The sequence below is a fragment of the Chlorocebus sabaeus genome, chromosome 23 (assembly GCF_047675955.1).
Source record: "Chlorocebus sabaeus isolate Y175 chromosome 23, mChlSab1.0.hap1, whole genome shotgun sequence".
NCBI lineage: Eukaryota > Metazoa > Chordata > Mammalia > Primates > Cercopithecidae > Chlorocebus > Chlorocebus sabaeus.
Genome location: NC_132926.1, coordinates 73,173,212 through 73,200,145, shown reverse-complemented (window position 1 = coordinate 73,200,145; position 26,934 = coordinate 73,173,212). Strand labels below are relative to the sequence as shown.

General features: G+C 39.8%; 1 protein-coding gene across 7 annotated transcripts in view; it reads left to right on the top strand.

Annotated features, from left to right (window-relative positions):
- The first annotated feature begins 395 nt into the window (after window positions 1–395).
- The window catches only part of FER (FER tyrosine kinase), a 452,292-nt gene continuing 425,753 nt past the window's right edge, over window positions 396–26,934 (top strand). For 2 of the 7 annotated variants that reach the window (XR_005235731.2, XM_037984986.2), the window contains exons 1-2: window positions 1,397–1,607; window positions 21,005–21,149. The gene's annotated coding sequence lies outside the window, so the exon portion shown is untranslated. Of the gene's footprint in view, window positions 617–1,396; window positions 1,608–18,837; window positions 18,918–21,004; window positions 21,150–26,934 lie in introns of those variants that run through there. The other 5 variants (XM_073010777.1, XM_073010778.1, XM_037984945.2 and 2 more) reach the window with 5 other exon arrangements.

Genomic DNA, 26,934 nt, shown 5'->3' with positions numbered 1-26,934 from the left:
AGTTGACAAGACCTATCTAGTCCTCAAATGGATTTATACACCTTTCAAAGAGTTGAGAAAGTACTTAACAATTAAGAAAGTACTTTAGTTTTCTAAGACAAATGCTCGGAGAAAAACGGACAGGAAATCTCATCCTCCATTTTCAACAGGGAGAATTAAACCTCTTATTTAAAATTTTTATGTTGGTTTTTGTTTGTTTAGCTTTAAAACACTAGACTTAAAAAAAAGTCCAACTAAAGATTTATGTTTTCCTATGTGTAGGGCTGTTCTCTGTGGTTAAATAAATAACCCTGCTTAGAGAAAATATTCACCACTCTTCTTTGGCTCCTACATAACTCAGTTTTTGAGAGGGAGGGGAAATACGGCATTGACGCTATGTGGTTTAACCAATGCAAAAGATACACCGCCTTAAAAAGCCTACTACAGGAACATGGGAGGGTCACACCCTGAATAATGACGAATACCTATCCTACTGTTACTGATCACCTAGTAATAATCTTGTAGTTCACATTACTCATTTTTCACCAAATTCTTTTTGTGAAGGACGCTTCAGAAACGGCCGTCACTGAAGAGCAGACCCACCTGGGTTCTCCACGCATTCTAGACTCCCGAAGAGGTAAGAATTTATTATAGGGGGCTACTCCCAGGACCTGCTGTATGCTTTTAAACATCCATTACAATTCCAGCATTGAGTTTCTAACATTTTTAGGCAGGCTCAGGCACTGGGAGTACAGTATTCAAAGACAGTTCCTGCCCTTAAGGGACTCAGGGTAAACTGGAGTTGCTGAAAACTATTCTAAAGCAATCCACGTTAATAACAGATGCAAGTAAAATGTGGGAATGTACAGGAAAAAGTGACCAATTCTGAGGCTGAAAAGTGCCTATTTTAGGGGTGGGGGCCTCGCGGCCCTAAAGCGGCTTCCCTTCCTGGAGATTTCAGCTCCGCACCGTCCAGCGCCTTGCGGGCACACTTAACATTTTAATCACGCCTCCGCCCCCACTCTCCGAATTCCTTTCCGGCTGCCGACCCGCCGAGTAGTCCCTTCCAGGCGGCCTCAGCTTATCATCCCCGATCCGGCCACTTCCCGGCCACGGCCAGGCGAGCCTCCCAAAGTTTCCTGTGACGCCGTCGTCCGCCTCCGGCCCCATCTCACCCCGGCAGCCCAGGACACCGGCTAGGGAGGAGCAGGTTACCGAGGCGGGGAGAGCGGCACAAACGCGCACACTTCGGGACTCCACCCGGGCTGGTGAGCGAGCCCAGAAGGCGGCGGCTGCAGCTCCGCGCCTCCACGCCCAGGGCCCGCAGCCCGGGCTAAGCGTGGGCCCACCCAGCCTAGGGCCCAAGTCCTGCCCCTTCGGGGCCCGGGCCAATCGGCCGCTCCCCGCCTCCTGGGAGGTAGTGGAGGAGGGGACTGAGGGCCGGGCGGCTGCGCCCGCCTTCCGCTCTTGCCCATTGGCTGAGGCCTCGAGGGTGCCCGGAGACCGGAGTGCAGCGGGATTGGTTGCAGAGGTTCGTGACAGTGGCTCCTATTGGCTGTGGCAGCCCCCGTGACGCGGGGTGGTGACTGGCTCCGGAGTCTGAGGGGCTCCGGCTTGTCAGGTTCTAGGTAGGTGCGTTTCGCGCCGCCGGCGGTAGGCGCTGTTGCCCGGGGCAACGCGGGGGAAGGGGGTAAGAGGAGGGAAGGCAAGCCTAGAGCGGGGGCAACAATCCCTGCCAGCAGAGGGGCGCCCGGGATTCGGCCCGGGCGTTGGGGGCTGTGCTGAGGCTCTTCCTCCGCCCTCAGCCAGCGCCCCCGCCAACCCCCGTCCCTGGCTGCAGGGTCATCCGCCCATCCTCCAGCCTGCAGCGCAGCATTCCTGGTTGGGGCTTGGGCCGGGCTACACACCCAGCCCCACGAGGCCCGCCCCTCCCACCACCATCCCGGGACCGAAGGCTGAGGGGGCGGGTGCCCGCGCGAACGGGCTGTGGCGGGCGCAGTGGCTCCGCCCCGTCGCGGGGTCTGGGGGCTGCTAGGCGTGAGGCGGGGTTGGGGGGGACCCGTGGGCACCGCCCAATCTTGCCTGTACCCGCACCCCTTTTCTCGGCGGCACTCATCTCCTGGGCGCCGCCCTCCCGCTGGGGTGGCACCCTCAACCCCTAGTGTTCCCCAATCCCTTCCTGCGTCTGGAGCCCCGCAGTCTCCCTTGACCCGCTGGGTCCTCCCCAGCTCTCCGCCTGTCACTTTCTCCCGCTTTTATCCCCTACCTCATCTTTCTCCTCCCGTCTTGGCCAGAGGCGTCCTCCAAGAGTCTACTCAAGAGATCTTAAATGTGAAGCTAGTGTTGTTGGTAATTTCTGCTCTGTGGTCTCTTTGCCGGTTAGAATTGGGGAGATGTTTGGAGGCACCTTCAGGGGTCATCTTCCTGCCTTACAGTTTCCCTTAGGATCGACTTTGTGAATACGCTCATTGGGTTGTATTGGTAGGGGCAGGGTACTTCTTGCATAAATTGAGGACTTTACTGTGAGGTGGGCACTTTGTACGTTTGTGATTTTGCCATCCAGTGTAGTGCATTCCAAAATCTAATAATTTGTTAAGGCTGGTAGCCTTACATTTTTCCTTCGCCTTATGGTTAAAAAAAGAGAAATTTTTTAACCTTTTTAATTCAGAAGTTGCGTATATTAATGGTGGTCTCACTATCACTTTGACGTAAACTGCTGTAAAGGTGTACTGCCATTTTCCTTTTATCCAGATATTTTAAGATAATAAATTTCTCAGATGAAGTCACCATATATAGAAGTGTAATGGAAAAATAATTAAGAGAATAGATCAAAACTATTTTAGTGATTAAAGATTAGAAAATACTTTTCAATTCATACGTGGAATGAGAATAAGATTAAAAAAAACTATTGCAAAATCTATAGTGCAGTATTTGTAGTCCTGGTATATGTACCTATGTTGCCTTTAAGAAGACATTTGTGAATAGCTGCAGGTTTGTCAGGAAGGCAGAGTGTATCTTTTTGTAGTCCAGGAAAGCTTTTCTGCTGGTACTTTTGAGCCAAGAGAATTATGCTTCCAAAGATGCCGGTAATATATTAAGAGAGTACATAGGCATACTTCTGTTTTCATCTTTGAAAGACCTTTGATGAAGATGTTTCTCTTCTGCATTGATTGTTGATAGCATTAAATATACATCATCTAAAACTATATAGTGTCAAGTTGATGCAGCTTCTGCACTACTACAAAGGTTGATGTCTTTAGTTCAGAAGAAAGAATTCAGGCTTTGGTAGACAAATCACTTACATTTCATCTTCAGTCTAGATGTTACTGTAACTCTGGACTGGGAACATTTCAAATTTGCCAGTTTTTTCTCACCTATTTTACTATGAAAAATTTCAAACAATGCAGAAGAGTCGAGTTGAACCCACCACCTATATATTTAGCAATAGCGATTTTAAGGCTGCTGTTACACAGTAAACATTAAGGAATAGAGGAACTGAAATGATCAAGCTTAAAAAGCAGCATATGTGGGCGGGCGCGGTGGCTCACGCCTGTAATCCCAGCACTTTGGGAGGCCAAGGTGGGCGGATCACTTGAAGTCGGGAGTTGGAGACCAGTCTGACCAAAATGGAGAAACCCGGTCTCTAATAAAAAATACAAAATTAGCCAGGCGTGGTGGCGCATGGCTGTAATCCCAGCTACTCGGGAGGCTGAGGCAGGAGAATCGCTTGAAACTGGGAGGTGGAGGTTGCCGTGAGTGGAGAGCGCACCCTTGCACTCCAGCCTAGGCAACAAGAGCGAAACTCCGTCTCAAAAAAACAAACGAACAAAAACCCACAAAAAGCCCAGCATATGTATATACATGTGTATGTAGTATATAGTATATGTGTATATACACACCACCAAATTATAAGGTGCTTATTTTTGTTTGTAAGTGGGGATTGTACTTACTAAAACTATACTAACTTAATTACGTGAGACTATTCAAAGCGATCTTGTGAGTGAGGTAAGAAGTCATCATCTTTGTAATTAAGGCCCAAATGAGTAAACTGCATTTTGGTAATCAGACAAAAGGAAATCTGATGAACTTGTTATACAAATAAAAGTTTTGCTTCAAAATTGGACTCCTGTGTAAACATACTATAGTTTTGTACTTGATTTATAAATAAACATCTTTTGGAGGGAAGTCTAAGGGACTATTAGTTATGTAAAATTTGGTAACAAACTTAATAAATTGGGTCAATCTTATGTCTGTTCATTTGGAATAAGAATGTATTTTTGTAATGGAAAAAGCTTAAAATGTGAATTTGTTTTAGTAGAACTGCTTCATGAATACTGAAGTAATTAGATTTAAGTCAGTATTTCAATAGGACTCAACTATCTTGGGTGTTGTCTCATGGTTCTGAGGAATATTTTGATACAAAACTTCAATTTATAGTAAAGGAATAAGTGGAAATGGGTATAAATTCACACATTTGTATATCTGTGATTTTTCTATACCTGGGAAATTCCTGCACACCTCTTTAAGTATTTGAATCTTGCTTTTTAGTTTTTGCATACCCTAAATCTGTTTTTCATACTTCCTTCATTCATACAGTAATTTCTTAAATATTAAGGGCTATGTCTCAGAATTTATAGATCTCTGGATTGCTTTATTACTGTTTTTCCAGATTTCATTTCTCTTTGTTATGCTTATGTGTGGTTAACCTATCATGCTATTGATAGACTAAAGAAAACAATTAGGTCACAGTTTTAGAACTTTAGTTGTAGATTCAGTAAATTCAGAAGCAATTGGATTTTTTAAAATCAAGGCTCCAATTTTCCCTTCCCTCCCTACCTCCTTCCCTTTTTTACTCCTTTTCTTTCCTATTTTTATTTGATTATAAATGTTAAATGCCTTACAATCAATTCAGAAAAGTATGGAGAAGAAAATGAAGTCACCCATCATTCTACCATAGTTAATGATTTGGAAACTAACAGAAACTTGGATTTCTTCTGTAACACTCTACCAATTATTGAGACTTTATGGTTTTCATTTCAGTGTATCTGCATTCACATCAAAATTTGTAAGAGTTCTTGAACTTGAGGCTGTTACCTTAAATTAGAAGAGGGCTCCTAGATCTGGGGGAAAAAAATGGAAAAGAATAAATAGAGGACAGATTAGAGTCAGAACAAAGGAATTAGACCCAAGCAGTTACTTTTTCTTATTCTGTAAGTATAAACATTTTAGTTTACCATATAAAACTGCTGTATGGCTGACAAAATAGGGGACCATATTTTTTCTTTGGAATTCAAAATATCTAGGTAAAATGAAATTTTCTTGGTTCTTTTCAATAAATATTTCAGATTTCTCCATTTTTGGAGGATATTACATAGTTCAACTTTAAAAAATTTAATGTCATGCATGATTTGTAATTATTTTTAAAATATTCATATCAGACAATTACTAATTTTTAGTCTCTTCATCACCACCACTCATTATAAACTTGATATTGTCACTTTTTTTAGTAGGTATTAAAAGACTGGACATTTTATGTAGGTGTTCCTTGCTGGGTTTCAAAGTGTGGTGAAAAGAAGAGCCATTTATTTTAGAGTCAGATAATCTCTTCTGTGGGATCTTGGACAAGTTATTTTATCTCTTTAAGTTGTAATTTTCTCATCTATTCAATAGGGATAGTAAAATTGCTGCACTAGCTTGTTACATAGAAGAAATGAGACAACGTAGGTAAGATTTAGGAAGTATTCAACTGATTTTAGGAAGTATTCAACTTCTGTATTCAGTTCTTTACATGGTAACATTGATTTTATCTCTTCTTGTATTAATGTTTATTATACCACCCACAAAGTCCTTGTTTCAGACATAAGAAATTAAAATATAATGTACATTACATTAAATTTACTTAAGTTGAATGACATTGGCATTTATACAAATAAAACAAATAATTAGAAATATCTCAGATTAGCTGTTCTTTTTATAAATCTTAGATTATTGTATCTCAGTAGAGATAATTATAAATTTACTTTAAATGATTTTTAACCCCAAAATATCTCCAGTTTGTCTGGATTCCTGATTTATTTTTCTTTTTCCCTAGATGATCATGTATTTTTGAATGGTTGCCCTAAATTCCTTTCATTTAAACCACAGGTATTAGTTACACGTTACTGTCTTAAATCTCTTAAGTAGTGCCCCTGCAAGCACATTTTCTCAATCTGTTTAAAATTTAAACTTTATTTTTAAATTTAATAATACTCTTATTTGTATATTAGTTGTGTCTTTTCCACCTCCTACTGAAACATACGATTATTTTTTAAGGAGCAGTATTTTACAGATACCCTATTTTAGATTGTGTGTTCTCTAAATATAGGGTTCCGATTCTTAAAGAACATACAGTTTAAATGGGCAGACCAGCCTATAGTTATTCTGTGTAGAGAAGCAAGCACTGAACTGAGTTAGGAGTTGAACTAGAGTCCATATGGTCTCATCCAGCAGTAAAACAGATTTTTGTGATTCAAGTCAGTGTTTCTCGTATTTTTTCCCATCCAGGTACAAGATATTTACATGTGTGACATATTCCACTGTGCAGTTTTCTAGCATGCGAGCTCTAATTCAGTCTCTCTCCTATTCAAGAAAGCATATTAGTATGCAGATGTTTGAGAGTGACATCATTATGGGTATAAACTTGAATCTACTCTGTTTTATTGGAGAAAGTGAGTCATTAAAAAATGTGGTCTGGGTGCAGTGGCTCATGCCTGTAATCATAGTACTTTGGGAGGCTGAAACAAGAGGATCACTTGAGCCTAGAAGTTTGGGAACAGCCTAGGTAATATAATGAGACGCCACTCTACAAAAAAAAAAAAAAAAATTAGCCAGATATGATGGCATGTGCTTGTACTACTGCTAAGGAGGCTAAGGCAGGAGGATTCCTCGAGCCCAGGAGTTCAAGACTGCATTGAGCTATGATTGTAGCACTGTGCTTTGGCCTGGGCAGCAGAGTGATTCCCTGTCTCAAAAAAAAAAAAAAAAAAAAGGTGTCTAAGTATTGGTAGTAACAAATACTGAAGACATACCTTACAATTCTGTAGTTGGGACCCAAGTTATTTCCACATTTTCCTGAAGTGAATGCCCCACTAGTTTTTCTTATCATTCTTATAATGCTACAATAGTGTAATATTGTTACACTAATTTTATGTCATTAATAAGAGTCCTACATTTAAAAGTTAGAATAACTTAATGAATATTTAAAAATATTTGGGTAACAGTACCTCAGTCTTTATTGTGACTGAAATAACACTAATTGTAGAAAACTGGAAATTAGTTTTCTGGTATAAATCATTTTACTTGCAAAAAGGCTATATCTATATTGGGACTCATGGTTTTAGGAAAAGTGGAAACAGTACTAGAATTTTTATTTTCTAGGCACTTAGAATATAAAAATGCTCTTTACATTGGCTCGGTCAGAAAAGTATCTTTGCATTACTATGAATAGAGCTTACTTTTAAATCAGTCATCCTATGTGGAAGTACCACATATAATATACAGTTCTAAGTGAAGACTTAGAAAAACTATGTTCAGTAGACCTTTGATATTTGCAAGTGGTATTTCTTGAAACCTTTGTGAGTCTAGGATACAGCCACCTCCGTAAAATGTAGTCAAATTTAGTGGAAAAGTTTAAGTGATGCCTTCAGACTCATACAATCTTGTAAGTAGGACTCGAGTCTTTAACGCTATTAATTTTTTTGCTTCTAAAATGAAGACCAGACAACTTTGCATTACATTATTTGTTTACAGGCAAGTTTCTTATTCTTGCCCCTTGTGTCCTATAGTTTGCGGAACAGAAGATCATTTCTGGCTTAATCACAAAGCTTCCTGCATTGTCACAAGGTTTAGTCCTTGGTTGCTCTAAGGCTTTTCTGTATGCTGCTGTTTCTTGGATGTTTTCTCCCTGGAGTTGAACACTTCTGTAGCATGTGTCCTTTCTACTCTCTGAATGTCTTCAGCTTGGGAGAATTTCCCAGGCTTCTGTGGATTGATGGGGCTCTCTTGTTAATTTCACATTATACAAAGAAAAGTGCATTTGACTCTTCTAGCAGTGTTCAGGGTTTTTTTTGTTGTTGTTTTTTGAGACAGAGTTTCACTCTTGTTGCCCAGGCTGGAGTGCAATGGCGCAATCTCAGCTCACCACAACCTCCATCTCCTGGGTTCAAGCGATTCTCCTGCCTCAGCCTCCCAAGTGGCTGGGATTACGGGCATGCACCACCATGCCTGGCTCATTTTTTTGTATTTAGTAGAGATGGGGTTTCACCATGTTAGTCAGGCTTGTCACGAGCTCCTGACCTCAGGTAATCCACCCGCTTCAGCCTCCCAAAGTGCTGGGATTATGGGCATGAGCCACAGTGGCTGACTGCAGTGTTCAGTTTTGATAACAGATGTGTCAGTAGCCACACTAACAGCTATACCACATCTTGTTTTATGAAAATATATGGCATCCGCTGGGAACTGTGGCTCACGCCTGTAATCCCAGCACTTTGGGAGGCTGAGGTGGGTGGATCATCTGAGGTCAGGAGTTTGAGACCAGCCTGGCCAACGCGGTGCAACCCTGTCTGTACTAAAAAAATACAAATATTAGCTGGGTGTGGTGGCGCGCACCTGTAATCCTAGCTACTTGGGAGGCTGAGGCGGGAGAATTGCTTGAACCTGGGAGGTGGAGGTTGCAGTGAGATGAGACCGTGCCATTGCACTCCATCCTGGGCAACAAGAGCGAGAAACTCCATCTCAAAAATAAAAAAAAAATACTAATAAATTAAAAAAAAGAAAATACACAGAATCTTGACTTTCTCTTGAATTTTTTTAGAATTACATGCTTTCTATGTACTTTCTTATATAGGTTAACCATTATTTAAATTTTCACTAAGGTTTTACAAACTTTGCTTTACTAGGAGCAAAGGAAACATTTTCAGGTATTACCTTTTTTCTTTGTTTCAGTATAGAAGTGTGTGATGGACTTTCTAATATGGAAAATCCAGTCACTATCACATTTGCCATCCATTCTGAATCTACTCCAAATTTATATATTTGGCTAAGTACCATTACTTTGTGATGCCTGTTTACTTTTTTTTTTTTTTTTTTTTGAGACGGAGTCTTGGTCTGTCGCCCGCGCTGGAGTGCAGTGGCGGGATCTCAGCTCACTGCAAACTCCGCCTCCCGGGTTTACGCCATTCTCCTGCCTCAGCCTCCCAAGTAGCTGGGACTACAGGCGCCCGCCACCTCGCCCGGCTAGTTTTTTGTATTTTTTTAGTAGAGACGGGGTTTCACTGTGTTAGCCAGGATGGTCTCGATCTCCTGACCTCGTGATCCGCCCGTCTCGGCCTCCCAAAGTGCTGGGATTACAGGCTTGAGCCACCACGCCCGGCCTACTTTTTATATATTTAATAAATTTGCTATAGTAGAGTAATTAAGGGGAACTAAACAATGTTGTTTCAGATAATTAATGATAAAAAATGGCAATAGGTAATTATCTAATTATAGGTCAATATAACTAATTAATATGATACTATATAATTATCTAGTTAATGATAGATCAGTATTTCAATTATAAGCATTTATGTTGGGGATGATGTATAAGAATTATGTAGATTTATATACAATAGAAACTTTTTACAGAGGAAGAAGCCAATTTCTTTCTCCTACACACACACACATCTTTTGTTTTGTTTTTGTATAGTTCTTTTTTGTCCCCTTCTCAACATTTTAACCTCTCAGGTAGAGATAGTTTCTGTCACTATAAGTCTTAAGTCTTTTAGTAAATTATATGGCTTCAGATATAATGGTGGTGGCACAAACATTTCTTTAGTGCCTGCTAAAAGTGCGATGCACTTTTGTACATTTCTTTTGAATTTATGAATTTGATGGCTTGCATGTTCTTTTTGTGATCTGGAACCAATTTTAGGTCATATCATTTATCCAAGGAGACCCAGTTATAAAATGATACTGGGATTTGAACTTGGGTGTTTCATACTTTAAACCTGAAATAAATGTGAATGGTTAAAGTCTAAATACAGTAAACTATTAATGGTCCTGGATTTAATAGAAGTTTCCGCTATTTGGGAGCGACTCTAAAGGTCTATGTTGAAATATTTTCAGTTTTGCTGAGATTACTTCCTCTTATTAGAAGCAAAACCCTAACATATTCATGCTCCTGGTTGTCTTGTGTCTATATTTTGCTTTGGCTTTGTTTTGTTTGAGATTGTCCTATGCTATAAATTATGTAAAGTTATAAAATGTTTCTTTGTAAAATAATTTCCTGAAAAAGAAAGCCAGCTGCTGTAAGTGGAGAGAGAATAAAGAGGCCTGAGAAGGCGGTGGATCTTAGCTAGAAAACAGACATTTTTGAATAAGTTTAACAATGGAATGTTGAATTTAGTGAGTCTTTGATCTTGATGTGAATCAATCCACCATGCCTTAGAGGTTAAAAAAAGTTAATTTGTGAAACATTTTCATTGAGTGTTCCAGCTCTGTCAAAAATTCTCATGGTCTTTAGACAGACTTCTTGAAAATGTCAGGAATCTTACGTTTGTAAATCCTGTCCTCCATCCCTTCTGTCCTACCCTCAACAATAATATTTGAAAGGAATTTGTTTATTAACAGCTACTACTTTCTAGAAGTTAATATAGTTCTGACAAATATCTTAAAATGTTAACATAAACAACAGGGTCCTAACTTCTGGGATAATAGGGGTTTGCTTTTGTGACTATTTCACAATTAATCATAACGATATAGTAGCTAGACTTTGGTGATTGCCTGTATTAAGTTTCTGATTTCTTTTCTGTATTTTGGAGCCTGATTTACCCTGTGTCTGGAACTGGCATTCTAAAATCTGAATGTCTTAGCTTGCTATTACATACAATAATATCATGGATTTTGAAAGAGGATGAAGATGGTGAACAGATAGGCATGCCCTTCAATCTACATTATAAAAATAATGTAGAAATGTTCTATGCTAGACAAGAGGCAAGCTGTTGCAGGAATGGGACAGAAAGCAGGAAGGCTTGTGATTCTTCCATTTTCGATCTTTCTACAGATGTTACTAGAATGCTCACCCCATGTGAGGATTTAGCTTATAGCTACAGATAATTATAAAGCATAGAGAGGTTTTGGACTGTTTTCTTGAGGGGCAGTATGGTGTGGTGAAAAGAGCAAACCTACCTAGTGTTGAATCTGTGCTCCTAGTAATAGCTGTGTGAATTTAGACAAATAATTTAATTATAACTTTGGAATTTTTCAAGTTCAAACTAAGGAGGACAATACTAGAATTTTCACTATTCTTCAGTTGCATGAGGCCAAAACTCCACTCATACTTAAGGCACTGAAACTAGAAGTATATTCTCTTTAGGTACAGGTATACTCTCATGTAGGCCTTCTCCACGTGGAGCTCTGTGACATTTCTTTCACTTGGGTTCAGGAAGCCAAACATAAAGACTTCTGTTATCCTTAGTTCTAGCAAAAGTTCCAGGATTGTGTCTCGTTGAATGATTCCAATCATTTCCCCATCCCTGATCCCGTGGTTACAGAGATGATGTATGATGATAGGCTGTATCTGGATTAGATGCTAACTACTGGAACTAGAAACAGAAAGTGTGGTCAGCTATGTCTAAACCCTTTGGCCTGAGAATCACAATGGTTAGACTCACTGGAGAAAAGAGAAGATACTGTGACCCTGGAAAGAGGGAGTAGATGCTGGGTGAGCAAAACACATTTACTGTAGTCCTCCAGTGTGCATACATGTCCTCCCTTGTATACATGCCCTTGAAAAAAATGCCCTCACCTATCTTGTAAATTTTTTGCTTATAACTTTCGATGCGTTTACCACCTGTCCCTTAACAAAAGAAGACAACTAAAAGATTTAAGTACTGCATCTAGCTTTAAGACTAGGATCTCTGGATAATTTCTTTAGTTCTGTTTGAACAGACTGTCTCAGGGTCTAGCAACTTGCAGTTGACCAGTATAATTAATTGTAATAAGGCCAGTATTCAGTGATAGAAGGAAAATAGCATGTGGACAGCAAAAACCGTTAATTGATATCCTGCTTCATCACTCTTAAGTTCTGCCTGCTGTAAAGTCCTGAACATGGACATAATTCAGGCAAGTGCTTAACCACTTTATAACAAGGATGACCTTTCCCCCAGTTTCCAATACTTTGTTCTCATTTCTGTCTGAGACCTCATCAGAATGGCCTTTACTGTTCATATTTCTGCCAATATTCTGTTCATGGCAACACAGTCTTTTTCTAGCATTCATCTTCAGAACTGTTCTAGCTTCTACCCATTACCAAATTCCAGAACTGCTTCCACATTTTTAGGTATTTGTTATAGCAACATGCCACTTCTCTGGTACCAATTTCTGTCTTAGTCCATTTTGTGCTTCTATAACACAATACCACAGACTGGGTAATTTAAAAATACTAGAAATTTATTCTCTCACAGTTCTGGAGGCTGGAAATTTCAAAATCAAGGTGTAGACATCTCATGAGGGCCTTCTTGCTGTGTCCTCACACGGCAGAAAGCTGAAGGGCAAGAGAGGGATGAACTGTGTGTCCTCACATGGCAGAAGAGAAGAGAAGAAAACACATTCCTGCAAGCTCTTTTTGTACCAGCATTAATCCATTCATTAGGACTCCACCATCATGGTTTAGGTTTCGGTTTGAGACCTAAACACCTTCCAAAGGCCACACCTTCCAATACTATAACACTGGGGAAGTTTTCAGTACATGAATTATGGAGAACACACATTCAAACTATAGCAACTGGAAGAGAGAAAAAGGGGAAACAGCCCGCAGAGATAACTCGTCCATAATGCAGGTATATTTCACTGGATAGATATGATAAGGATTTTTTGCCCTGGCAGTAGAATAAGATTTTTGCTTAGCCAATATGGCAGAATGGATGTTGCATTAGCAGTCACAGAAACAACATTACTCTTGTATATCTCCATCAGAGTTTTTGGGTGACCAGGTGACCAGGTGCATTGTTGATGATCAATACTATTTTGAAAGCAATCTTTTATTCTTTTTTTCTTCTGAGCAGTAGGTCTGAACAATGGGCTTAAAATATTCAGTAAGCCGTGCTGTAAATAGATGTGCTATTATACAGGCTTTGTGTTTTCATTCCTAGAGCATAGGCAGAGTAGATTTAGTATCATTCTTATGGACTGTGCATATTTAGAATGGTCACTGAGCATTGGGTTCAGCTTAAAGTCACCAGCTGCATTAGCCCATAACAAGAGTCAGTCTGTCCTTTGAAGCTTTGAAGTCACGCATTAACCTTTTTTCTGTAGCTATGAAAGTCCTAGATGACATTTTCTTCCTATGTAAGGCTGTCTCGTATACACTGAAAATCTGTTGTTTAGTGTAGCCAGCTTCATCAGTGATCGTGGCTAGAGTTTTGGATAACTTGCTGCAACTTCTCCATCAGCACTTGCTGTTTCACCTTGCATTTTTATGTTGAGGTAGCCTCTTTCCTTCAACCTCATGAATGAAACTCTGCTAGTTTCAGAGTTGTCTTCTGAAGCTTCCTCACCTCACCCAGACTTCATAGAATTGAAGAGAGTTAAGGCCTTGTTCTGGGTTAGGCCTTGGCTTAAGGGAATATTGTGACTGGTTTATTCTATGTAGACTGCTAAAACTTTCTTTTTATCAGCAATAAGGCTGTTTTGCTTTCTTGTCATTTGTGTGTTCACTGGAGGAGCACTTTTCATTTTCTTCAATAACTTTTCCTTTGCTTTTACAATTTGGGTGTTTGGTTCAAGAGGTTCAGCTTATTTTGGCTTTCAACATGCCTTCCTTACTAAGCTTAATATAGCTTTTAATTTAAAATGAGGGATGTGCAACTATTCCTTTTATTTGAACACTTAGAGACCTTTGAAGGGTTATTAATTAGCCTAATATCAAATTGTTGTGTCTCATGGAACAGGGAAGTCCAAGAAGAAGGAGAGGGAGTAGAGAATGGCTGGTTAATATAGCAGTCAAAACACACATAACACTTATCAGTTAAGTTCACCATCATATATGAGTGTGGTTCTTGGTGCCCCAAAACAGTTAAGATAGTAACGTCAAAAATCACTGATCACAGATGACCATAAAATATATAATAATAATGAAAAAGTTTGAAATATTGTAAGCATCACCAAATGTAACACAGAAACGTGAAATGTGTATATGCTTTGGAAAAACGGTGCCAATGGAATTGCTCAGCGCAGGATTATAATAGAACTTCAATTTGTAAAAAAGGGAGTATTTATAAAGTGCAGAAAGTTGAAGTGCAGTAAAACAAGGTGTACTTGTCTGATTTATGAGGACAGCAATTTACCAGCTATTTTGCTTATTAAGGATTGCTGACTTCTTACCCTACAATAGAGGGTTACCAAGTTTGCTTCGTTTTCTATTATTGACTCAGTCCCACATTTTAGAAGTGTAACTTGTGTTACCTTATTTCTATAGTATAATCATTTCTTTTCTTTTCTTTTCTTTTCTTTTTTTTTTTTTTAAAGACAGAGTCTCACTTTGCCACCCAGGCTGGAGTACAGTGGCATCATCTCAGCTCACTGCAACCTTGGCCTCCCAGGTTCAAGCGATTCTCTTGCCTCAGCTTCCTGAGTAACTGGGACCACAGGTGTGTGCCTCCACGCCTGGCTAATTTTTTTTTTTTTTTTTTGTATTTTTAATGGAGACAGGGTTTTACTATGTTGGTCAGTCTGGTCTCGAACTCCTTACCTCAGGCAATCTGCCTGCCTTGTGGTATAAATTTTTATATTTGTTAGGCTTCTTTTGGATGCCAGTGACAGACACCTATTTAAAATTTTAGTCCTTCCCATCTTTATAAATGGCAGTTCCATCTTTGTTTTTGCCCTAACCTGAGTGTGAGCAAAGTTATCCTTGATTCTTTTTCTTTCATTCCTCAACTCAGACTTTCAGCATACTCTGTTTTCTTCAAAGAAATACCTATAATCTGACTGGCTCTCACCATCCCTACTTCTGTCATCCTGGTTCAACAACATCCTCTTTCTCCTTCTACGTGATTCCTAAAAAGTCTCGCTGCTACTACTGTTGCTCTAAAAAAATAGCCTGTGTTACCCTTTTTAGACATAAGAGATCATGTCTCTTCCTTGCTCAGAATCTTTCAGGGGTTTCCCACATAAAAGCTCAAGTCCTTAAAATGAGCTATAGTTTCATGGTCCTGCTTTCCTTACTTCATGCAGGATGTTTCTCCGAACTAGTTCTTCTCTGAACTGTAGTTTAAAATGGGCCATGGTTTTGTGGTTCTGTTCTCCCTCATGCAGGATCTTTTTACTATTTTCTCCACCATTCACTGCACACAGGCCTCCTTGTTTTTCCTTAGATAGATATTTTATACTTTGTGTTCTGTCTGCTTAGAATGCTCTTCTTCCAGATAGCGGTTCCTTCAGCTAACCATATGACTAACTTCCTTATCTCTTTCAGGTCTTTGGTAAATGTTACTTATCTGTAAAGTCTTTAATCACTCAACATATATTTGAAATCTACTACTTCATACTTACCTTTTTCTGCTTTAAAAAATAGTGCTTATTACTACGTAACACTGTGTATTTTATTTACTTATTTTGTATTTTGTTTGTTTCCTCTCTCTAGAATGCAGCCTCCATGAGGGCAAGAATTTTTACCTGTTGTATAGGAAAAATCATGGCACACAGATAGCATAGTAGGCTTTCAGCAAATATTTGTTGAATGAATTAATACATAAGAAAAAAAAATGTGTTGCCTCATGTAACCATTAACTCTGAAACTCTGAAGGGATTGAGAATACCCTGTTTGCAAACAAGCAAGTTACCTTGCCATACTTTTATGTACGTACATTAATAGAAGAGCCCTGCGTCAGAGACTCGGGGGATTTATTACAGCAAAATAGTGGCCAGAGAAATATCTTCGTGCTGATTCTCCCTGCCCCATCTCTGTGACAAAGCAATGTGATGAGGGCTAGATGTTTACCTACACATGCAGCAGATTTGCATCACAGGAGAGGAGCCTTGCAATGAGGAGACTCCAAGCTTGTGTAGGGTGTTGGCACATCTGCCATCCTCCCCTGCAGAGCAAGAAAGATTGCTCATTAAGCACATCTCTTCCAGAGGAGAGGGAGAAGGTATCTTTAGGTTTCTTACCCTAGAATATAAGTAAATGTTTCCAGGGAGGGGAAGGAGAGGGCTTAATTTCTCCAAAGCTCTTTGGAGTTTTCTATCTTTAGGGAGATGCTATCTCTAGCTTCCAAGACTGTCTGTTATGCAAATACCCATTTGTAGTACATTTTGGTCAGAAGATTCTGTGCAGGAGAATGAGAAATGCAGAGTGAATTGTTTCCCAGCAGTAATTCTGAATTCCAGCAGCTGTATCTGTTTACATCTGAACTCAGATTTAGGGAGAAAATATTTTCAGACATTTCTCCATTTCTCTTCTCTTGGTTCTTCGATTGGGTTGCTTGATTGTCTAGTAGGTACTTATCATCATCTTTCAGTTTAGCAACCTTGGCTGAAAGATAACTTTCTGTCCTGATTAGCTTCTGCAGAAATGTTGGGATTCAGTATTATCTGTCCAATTTGGGTAACATACCTATTCCTGAAGTACTGCTTGCAAGAAGGAGTATGCTGATTTCCCAGACCTGGGTTATGCTCCTACCCCAGAAACATTAGAGTGCTGGTGATCAGTGCCACCCAAACCGCGTGGATTGATGATAAGAGAAGGAAAGTTTGGGAAAAGAAAATTAAGATGATGCTACCAACAGAAGGGGACATAGATGCTTCAGAGTGAAAAAACAACATAGGTCTATTACTGACATGCACATGCAACTCACAGTCATTTTTAAAAATAGAATCTTATTGTATATAGGTGTAACTACTTCATCTGTTTTTCACCTACCACATATTATGAACAAGAAATTTTCTTTGAAAACAATTTTATTTTTAAATTTTATTTTATTATTTATTTATTTATTTTTGAGACGAAGTTTCATTCTTGTTGCCCAGGCTGGAGTGCAGTGGTGCCATCTTGGCTCATTGCAACCTCCACCTCCCAGGTTCAAGTGATTCTCCTGCCTCAGCCTCCCAAGTAGCTGGGATTACAGGCATGCGCCTGGCTAATTTTGTATTTTTAGTAGACATGGGGTTTCTCCATGTTGGTCGGGTTGGTCTTGAACTCCTAACCTCAGGTGATCCACCCGCCTTGACCTCCCAAAGTGCTGGGATTACAGGCATGAGCCACTGTATCTGGTCGTGAAAACATAATTTTGAGTGGTTGTAAAATTATACTTAAATTCATTGTTTAAAATAGATACTTAATCAGAATTGGATTTTGAAAAATTAAGGGGATATTTATTAGAGAAGTGGGGAGAGTAGAGATGGGAAAGAGAAGTAGAGCCTGGACCAGGGTAAGGCAAGAGAGTTGCCTAGGACACAAAATATGAGACATAATCACTTTTAGGGTCATGCAACTGCAGGGGGGCACTTGCATGATCCTGAGAGTATCTTCTTAAATTTTGCACCGCAGGTATTTCTGTTGCATCACCCTAGTCCCATTTGTGACGAGAAGCATATTTCAGGGAATAGGAACTATGTTTTGGCTATGTATGTGAGTTAGAGATGAAAGTATGTGTAATTGAGGAAGTTGGTGGGGAAGATTAAGGTGCATTAGAAAGCAATCGTTATGCGTTTTCAACTGTTATGTATGGAAACCTTTGCTGAGTCTGGTAAGCATGATAATACCTTTGAAGTAACACAAGGAATATAATTTTTTTGATTCATAGGTTTATAGTGGTTTGAATTTTAAAAGTTCCATTTAGAGGCTGGGCGTGGTGGCTCACGCCTGTAATCCCAGCACTTTGGGAGGCTGAGGCAGGTGGATCACGAACGAGGTCAGGAGATTGAGACCATCCTGGCTAACACGGTGAAACCCCATCTCTACTACAAATACAAAAAATTAGCTGGGCATGGTGGTGGGCGCCTGTAGTCCCAGCTACTCAGGAGGCTGAGGCAGGAGAATGGCATGAACTTGGGAGGTGGAGCTTGCAGTGAGCCGAGATGGTGCCACTGCACTCCAGCCTGGGTGACAGAGGAAGACCCTGTCTCAAAAAAAAAAAAAAAAAAAGTTCCATTTAAAGATGCCACCAAAAACGGTTGTTACTTTTAACCCAAATCTTTTCACTATCAAAGAAAAATGCTTTTTGTTTCATTGAAAAATAAAAATTATAGAAAAGACTGAGTTGGCGATTGAGACATAATACATGGGTCCTTTGACTAGCTTGCTTTCTTTTCTCTCTCTTTTTTTTTTTTCTTGACAGGGCATTGCTGTCTTACCCAGGCTTGAATACAGTGGTGTGATCACAGCTTGTTGCAGCCTTGACCTCCTAGGCTCAAGTGATCCTTCTGCCTCAACCTCCTAAGTAGCTAGGACTACAGTTGACTAGCTTTCCTGAGCAAGATAGTTGACACTGCTCAATATTGGGCCTGAAATCTCAGTTGAATAGTTGTCTTTCTTGAACTTAGGTCTGTGGAAACCATTTCCATAGCAAAGTGAGAGACCAGAACAGGGAATCCTAAATAATGCAACTATCTTTGCTGATAGAAAAGAGAGTTTAAAAATTTTTAATATTAATTGGATAATCCAGTAATTTTTGGCTTTGTCTTTGGAGTGTAATTGGATACATATAGAATGTGTTTTGTTCCTCAGAAAGCTGTGTGAGTAATACTGTTTACTGAACTATACCCTGGGGGTTTAATTAAAGATGATATATTGAAAGCTGCATAAAAGTGAAGTCATGACTGAATTTTTCCTTTTTTTTTGAGGCAGGGTCTCACTCTGTTATCTGGGCTGGAGTACAGTGGCACAGTCATTGTTCACGGCAGCCTCCAATTCCTGGACTCAGGTGATCCTCCCACCTTAATCTCTCAAGTAGCAGGGACTACAGGCACATGCTACCATGCCTGGCTAATTTATGTATTTTTTTGTAGAGACAGACTCTCACTATGTTGTCCAGGAGGATTTGGAACTCCTGTACTCAAGCGATCCTCCTGCCTTGGCCTCCCAAAGTGCTGACATTACTGGCATGAGCCACCTCATCTGGCCGTCATTAAAATTTTTATATTTAAAAATAATTTCATCATGAATTTTATCGTTTTATATAACAACTCCTGTTGAAGCCTTACTTTAAACCAAAGTGTACAAATCAGAGGAAACCATAACTCATTTTGGAATTTCACTCATTTGGTAGTCACTTGTTTGCTGGCTACTGTGTTCCAAGTACTGTGAAAGTGGCTATGTTAATATAGAAATCCCTGTCTCAATCATGTCACAGTTTTATGGAAGACGAGAAATGTATTAACACTTTAATTACATGTAGTTAGATTTCCAACCAATTCTAGCTTTAGGAGCTTTGCTATATCTAGAAGGGAATAACTTGCTTTCCTAGGGGTGAAGGCACCCTTTGGAAATGGTTAAAAGATTAGAAAAGTAGACTTGGAGAATATGCCTGACATACTGTGTTTGGTCTGTTTCCTGAGCAGAAGGAAAGAAATAATCTTGTTGGTAACATTTATGGAATGTCATCTGATTCATGTGAAAGTCAAGGCAATAGGGGAAATGATAGGAAACAGAGTAGGCAAACAAAAAAGAAGAGTTGGAAGAAGGAGGGAGCTTATGATAAACCAGGAAGTTGGGATTAAAAATAGTATGGCACAGGCAAAAAGTGAGATACTGTAACGGGGTATAAACTGTATATATTGACATTAGTGATAAAGGAGAGAGCTAGTGACCAAAAAGCCTCTCAGAAGAGTTTACAGTTTTCAAGGACTGAAGGGAGAACAGCCAATTCAAGGATCATACTTTGGCATACTAAAACATATGAGGCAGAGGCCAGGCGCAGTGGCCCATGCCTATAATCCCAGCATTTTGGGAGGCCAAGGCGGGTGGATCACCTGAGGTCAGGAGTTCGAGACCAGCCTGACCAACATGGTGAAACCCTGTCTGTACTAAAAATGCAAAAATCAGCTGGGCGAGGTGGCACATGCCTGTAATCCCAGATACTCAGGAGGCTGAGGCACGAGAATCACTTGAGCCCAGGAGGTGGAGGCTGAGTGAGTCGAGATCATGCCATAGCTCTCCAGCCTGGGCAACAGAGTGAGACTTCATCTCAAACAAACAAACAAACAAGCAAATAAATAAATAAATATGAGGCATATTTATGAGGCAGAGAAATATGAGGCAGAGAAAGTATGTGTTTGCTGGGGGAATCCTTCCCAGACCTTCCCCAGCCTTTGAAAAAGTTTTTCTTGTGTACTTAATTACTATGTTAGGCTATAGTAATATTTTAACAAGCATAATCACTGACTGCTTCTGATGCCTTTCAAACTTTTTCGGTTTTTGAGACAAAGTCTTGCTCTGTCACCCAAGCTGAAGTGCAGTGGCCTGATCATGGCTCACTGCAGCCTCATCTCCTGGGCTCAAGCAATCTTCCCACCTCATCTTCCCAAATAGCTGAGATTACAGGTGTGTGCCACCATGCCTGACTAATTTTTTAACTTTAAAATTTTAGAGACTAGGTTTCATTATGTTGCCCAGGCTGGCCTCGAACTCCTGGACTCAGGCCATCCTCCTGCTTTGACTTTCCACAGTGTTGGGATTACAGGTGTGAGCCACTGTGCCTGGTGTGTTTCAAATTTGAAGTTAGTTTTATGATGTAAAACTGGAGAAAAACATGACTTACCTCTTGAAAACTGAGGGAATAGGTTGGAGGAGAAGGTAAAAATACATTACTCCTTCGGAAAGTTAGAGAAAGTTAGAGGGAGTAAACAGTGGAAGATAAGTCAGGTAAGTGTAGCATTCTTATTTTTAACATAGCAATTGTCATAAGCTGTCGCAGTTAATTTCCAGGAATAGCCAAGTATACTGAAAGTGTGCATTTTTATCTCTTTCTCCGTAGTGAACAGTTTTGACTCCTTGAATTTCTTCTTGCAGCTCAAGGTTTTTGGCTAGACCTGTGATCATTTTCACTGGACTTCACTGCATGCTTTCTCAGTATCTCCTTCGTCCCTAATGTGTGACACCTCATCATGGACATGCTACTTTAGCTAAGGCATGGCCAGCAATGAACAGCAGTAAGGTAGGATTACTTTATTATTCTTGGTAAGACACTAAAACAGTTTTTATTTTGGGTCTCTGAAATTGCGACTTGTCTTGATTTTGTAGTATTCTTTATGTTAGATTATTCTCCTGTCTATGTGGGCTATTATCGTTTTATATTCATGTTTATTTATCTTTTGCTTGTCATTTATCCCAATTATTTGATCTCATTTGTGACATAATTATTTTTCTCAACTAACACTTATAATTAGCAGAATCCCAATCTGTATCTCTTCCTCAACCTGTGCACCCACGAGTCCTATTTTTTTAACCACTTGACACCAAACTGAGCATATCACATTTTTCTTCTCAAATACTTGCACTTTGTTCTACATTTCTGTATTTCCATTAATAGCATTATTAATCTCATTGTCTAATATAATCATATATTCGTTGACTATTTCATTAATTCATTTGAGAGGTACATTGATATTCTAAGTATCATATGGTGTGCTGCTTCTGAGCATATAATGATGACTATGCTGGATGTTCCATCCTTATTTCCATCCTTATATTCTGAAGGAGGGGACAGGTTAAAAATAAATTGACAAAACAATTATAATACAATTTTTTTTTTTTTTTGAGACAGAGTCTGGCTCTGTCACCCAGGCTGGAGTGCAGTGGCACCATCGCAGCTCACTGCAACCTCCGCCTCCTGGGTTCAAGTGATTCTCCTGCCTCAGCCTCCCAATAGCTGGGATTACAGGTGCTCACCACCATGCCTGGCTAATTTTTGTATTTTTTTAGTAGAGACGGGGTTTCGCCATGTTAGCCAGGCTGTTCTCAAACTCCTGACCTCAGATGATCTTCCTGCCTCGGCCTCAGATGATCTTCCTGCCTCGGCCTCCTAAAGTGCTGGGATTACAGGCGTGAGCCACTGTGCCTGACCTTATAATACAATTTTTTAAGGAAAGCAGAAAAACAGATAATATGGAGATGAGGAGGTGGAATCTACTTTAGATAGGGTCATATAAGACTCCTCTGAGGGGCTGATATTTAAGATGAGACCTATTCTATGAGAAGAAGCTATTTAAAGAGTGAGTATTGTGTGTGTGTTAGGGCAGGGGAAGGGAGTTGTTTTTGATTGGAAGAGCATTCTCATTAGAAGGAATACTGTGTGCAGAGACCCTGAATGAGGAAAGAGCTTGGTGAATTTGAGGAACCAAAGAATACCAGTGCAGTTGACATAGTGAAAGAGGCAGATTTGAGTAGGAAGAGGTTTTAGAACTATTTAGGGCTTCGAAGGGTTTGGCCCGGGGTTTGCATCTTATATCATTTTAACTACTGTGTGAGACAGGGACTGGTTGAAATGAAAGTGAAAGCTAGCTTTAGGGAGCCGAGGTAAGATAGTGGTGGCCTGCATGATGGGGTTGTAGCAATAAGGGAGAGATGGATGAATTTGAGATGCATTTTCATTTTTTTTTTTTTTTTGAGACAGAACTCATAGGACTTCTATATTGTTTGGGCGTGGAAAGAGGGAGAACATACTCAAGGATGACATCAAGAATTTTGGTTTTTGAGCAGCTGATTAGAAACTGGTATCATGTACAGAAACCTTTTAGAAAACTATCTTTCCTGTTAACTGATACATTGCTTATTTTACCAAAAGGCAATTAACTGTAGTGCTAGAAATAACATTAGTGCTGGAAATAAAGCATCTAGCAAATTTGTAATATATACTAGTTAATACTTTATTTTGCTTTTTTACCACTAATAATTATTATTAGTATTATTATTATTTTTTGAGATGGGGTTTCGCTCTTGTTGCCCAGGTTGGAGTGCAATGGCACAATCTCGGCTCACGGCAACCTCTGCCTCCCTGAGTTCAAGTGATTCTCTTGCCTCAGTCTCCCGAGTAGCTGGGATTACAGGCATGTGCCACCACGCCCGGCTGATTTTGTATTTTTAGTAGAGACGGGGTTTCTCCATGTTGGTCAGGCTGGTCTCGAACTCCCGGCCTCAGGTGATCCTCCCACTTTGGCCTTTCAAAGTGCTGGGATTACAGGCGTGAGCCACTGCGCCTGGCCTTGTATGATTTTTAATTAATTGTGAGTTGAATTTTATCTGACTTCAGATTCTTTCTGGAAGTGACAATAATTGGTCTATACTTTTATACTGAGTTTTAAGTCTACTCTCCCTTGCATTCTTTTAAAACAGATAATTCTTTTAAGGTTTTTGGCCAGTCTGAAATCTTCCCAGACTGTTAATTCAGAGTTCTAATATGTAATTTTATTGTTATTTTATTTTGAAGATTTCCTTTTTTCTTTCTTTGCGGGACAGAGTCTCGCTGTACTGCCCAGACTGGAGTGCAGTTGCACAATCACAACTCATTGCGGCCTGGAAACGGAGACAGAGTTTTGTTATGTTGCCCAGGCTGGTCTCCTGAGTACAAGCCGTCCTCCCACCTCAGCCTCGCAAAGTGTTGGGATTACAACTGTGAGCTACAGTGCCTGGCCTATTTGGAGATTTTCAAGCATCCCACCCTTAGATGTATATCATACTAACCTCACTTGAAAGCATCTAGCTTGTCTAAATTCCTAGGAGGTTCATTTATTATCTTTTTGGTTTCACAGCTTCATCAGAGGATATTTATATTCAACTTCTTAGGATTGATATTTTAGGTGCAAAGTAAAATGGAATAAACCTTAAAATAAATCTATGTATTATTTGTTTCTTCTAAATTCGTCAGTAGTCCTTTCACCTTTTTCTCTGAAAAAAATTTTTTTTATTTTTTTGAGATGGAGACTCACTCTGTCACCTAGGCTGGAATGCAGTGGCATGATCTCAGCTCACTGCAACCTCTGCCTCCCGGGTTCAAGCAATTCTCTGCCTCAGCCTCCTGAGTAGCTGGGATTACAGGCACCCGCCACCATGCCCGGCTAATTTTTGTGTTTTTAGTAGAGACGGAGTTTCACCATGTTGGTCATGCTGGTCTTGAACTCCTGACCTTGTGATCCACCTGCCTCGGCCTCCCAAAGTGCTGGGATTACAGGCTTGAGCTACCGTGCTCGGCTCCTCTGAAGAATTTTTAAGATATTTTCTCAAAAAGGAGTTAGTAGTTGTCTGTGCTCTCTATAAAAGGCATTTGGTTATCTGTTTTAACTATTTTATTTTTATCCGTACAACAGTTCTATTTTTTCTACTTTGCATACGGTTATCTTTTGAGTTTTAGAGCTGAGAGGTAGTAGTAGAATTTTAGTAGTAGTAGTAGGATTTTATAACTGAAAAATGCCTTGGAGATTTTTCTACTTCCTTCTCCTTTAGCTGGGACCTAGAGAGGTTCTGTGACCTGCCCAAGGTCATGTAGCTGGCTGTCATGATTCTTGAGGCTAGTGCTGATTTCACTCATCATGCTTCAAACTGGCCTCCTCTCATGCTTTCTGTATTTCTCTCATTTCAACATTTATTGAAAATGTTCAGTGCCACATCAAAATTGAGTATATAGGACAATGAACACCTCTGTTACCTTTTACCTGGACTTACCGTTAACATTTTGCCATGTTTTCTTTCTTTACGTGTTTATATATTTAAAAAATCATTTGAAACAATGTTAAAGACATCATGATAACTTAAAGCTTTTAGCGTGCAGATCCTAAGGACATGGATAATTTCCTACATAATCAGAGTACTAGTATCATATATAAGAAAATAACCATAACATTAAGAATATATTTGTCTTTTTGTTCATTTTGGCTGCTATGACAAGATACCTGAGACTGGGTAATTTATAAACAACAGAAATTTATTTCCCATAGTTATGGAGTCTAGGAAGTCCAACATCAAGACGCCAGCAGGTTTAGTGTCTGGAGAAGGCCTGTTCTTCATAGATGGTGCCTTTTTGGTGACCTCATATGACAGGAGGGATGGAACTGCGAAGGGGAAGTGCAGCTCTCTGCAGCCTCTTTTATAGGGCATCATTCTATCTATGAGTGCAGATCATTCTCCTGAGGACCCCTACTCTTAATACTGTCACCTTTGGGGGTTAAGTTGAATTTTGGAGGGACACATATATTCAAGTCATAGTAGTTGTTTAATGCAGTGGTTCATATTAAGATCTCCCCTGTTATGCCTAATATATATATTAGGCATTAACCTTGTAGTATAGTTTGAAGTCAGGTAGCGTGATGCCTCCAGCTTTGTTCTTTCGGCTTAGGATTGTCTTGGCAATGTGGGCTTTTCTTTGGTTCCATATGAACTTATATATATATTTATATTTGCTGTTGTTGCTGTTGCTGTAGGATTCAAGCAGGTTTCATGGATTGCATTTGCTTCTTATGTCTCTTTATTCTTTTTTATTTTCAAACAGCTGCTTGCTTTTTCTTTCATGATCTGTATTTTCTTTTAAGAGATAAAATTTGTATGTACTTAACATCTCTTCCGAGAATTGCCTGGTTTCTTAGAATACTGTTCATCCAAAATTTATTTGCAGTTTGCCTTTTTGTTTAAATTCTGAGATAGCTGGAGGCAACATTGTCATTTCCAAGCTTTTTTTTCCCCAAAACATAATTTCAACTTTAAATATACATGATATCAGCTGCGGTTTTTACATTTGGTTGCATTAAGTTAAAGATAAGAAAACTGGGAGATGTATGTTGGACTTGATCTGCTGGCACTAGTCAGCAATTGAAATTCAAGGAGTTCCTCCTCCACCCCCCATTGCCTATACTCACCTTCTAACCAGGAATTCTATCTAGGAATATGTATCTATTAATAGTAGTTTTGGACATTATAAAGCAGTAAGAGTCTAGTCTTTCAAAAATGCATTCTTTCAAATCAGAAGTAGATTAAAATGCAAACGATGTGTAAGCAAGTACACAGAGACACTCAGAGCTAAGCACAATAAGAAAAGATTTAATTAAATACCTTCGCTCTGGTACTTGTGTAGAACTGTCACTCAGTGAGTGTTCTCTTTTACCTTCTTTTTTTTTTTTTTTTTTTTTTGATTTCAAGTATTTCCTTGGTTCTCCCTTATTGTTATTTTTTATTATACTTTTAAGTTCTAGGGTACATGTGCACAACCTGCAGGTTTGTTACATATGTATACATTTGCCATGTTGATGTGCTGCACCCATAAACTTGTCATTTACATTAGGTTTGTCTCCTAATGCTATCCCTCCCCGTGCCCCCTACCCCATGACAGGCCCTGATGTGTGATGTTCCCCTTCCTATGTCCAAGTGTTCTCATTGTTCAATTCCCACCTATGAGTGAGAACATGCAGTGTTTGGTTTTTTGTCCTTGTGATAGTTGGCTGAAAATGATGGTTTCTAGCTTCATCTATGTCCCTACAAAGGACATGAACTCATCCTTTTTGTTGTTGTTGTTGTTGTTGAGACGGAGTCTCGCTCTGTCACCCAGGCTGGAGTGCAATGGCGCGATCTCCGCTCACTGCAAGCTCTGCCTCCCGGCTTCACACCATTTTCCTGCCTCAACCTCCTGAGTAGCTGGGACTACAGGCACCCACCACCACACCCGGCTAATTTTTTGTATGTTTTAGTAGAGACGGGGTTTCACCGTGTTAGCCAGGATAGTCTCGATCTCCTGATATTGTGATACACCCGCCTCGGCCTCCCAAAGTGCTGGGATTACAGGCGTGAGCCACTGCGCCTGGCAGAACTCATCCATTTTTATGGCTGCATAGTATTCCATGGTGTATATGTGTCACATTTGCTTAATTCATTCTATCATTGATGGGCATTTGGGTTGGTTCCCAGTCTTTGCTATTGTGAATAGTGCCGCAATAAACATATATGTGCGTGTGTCTTTA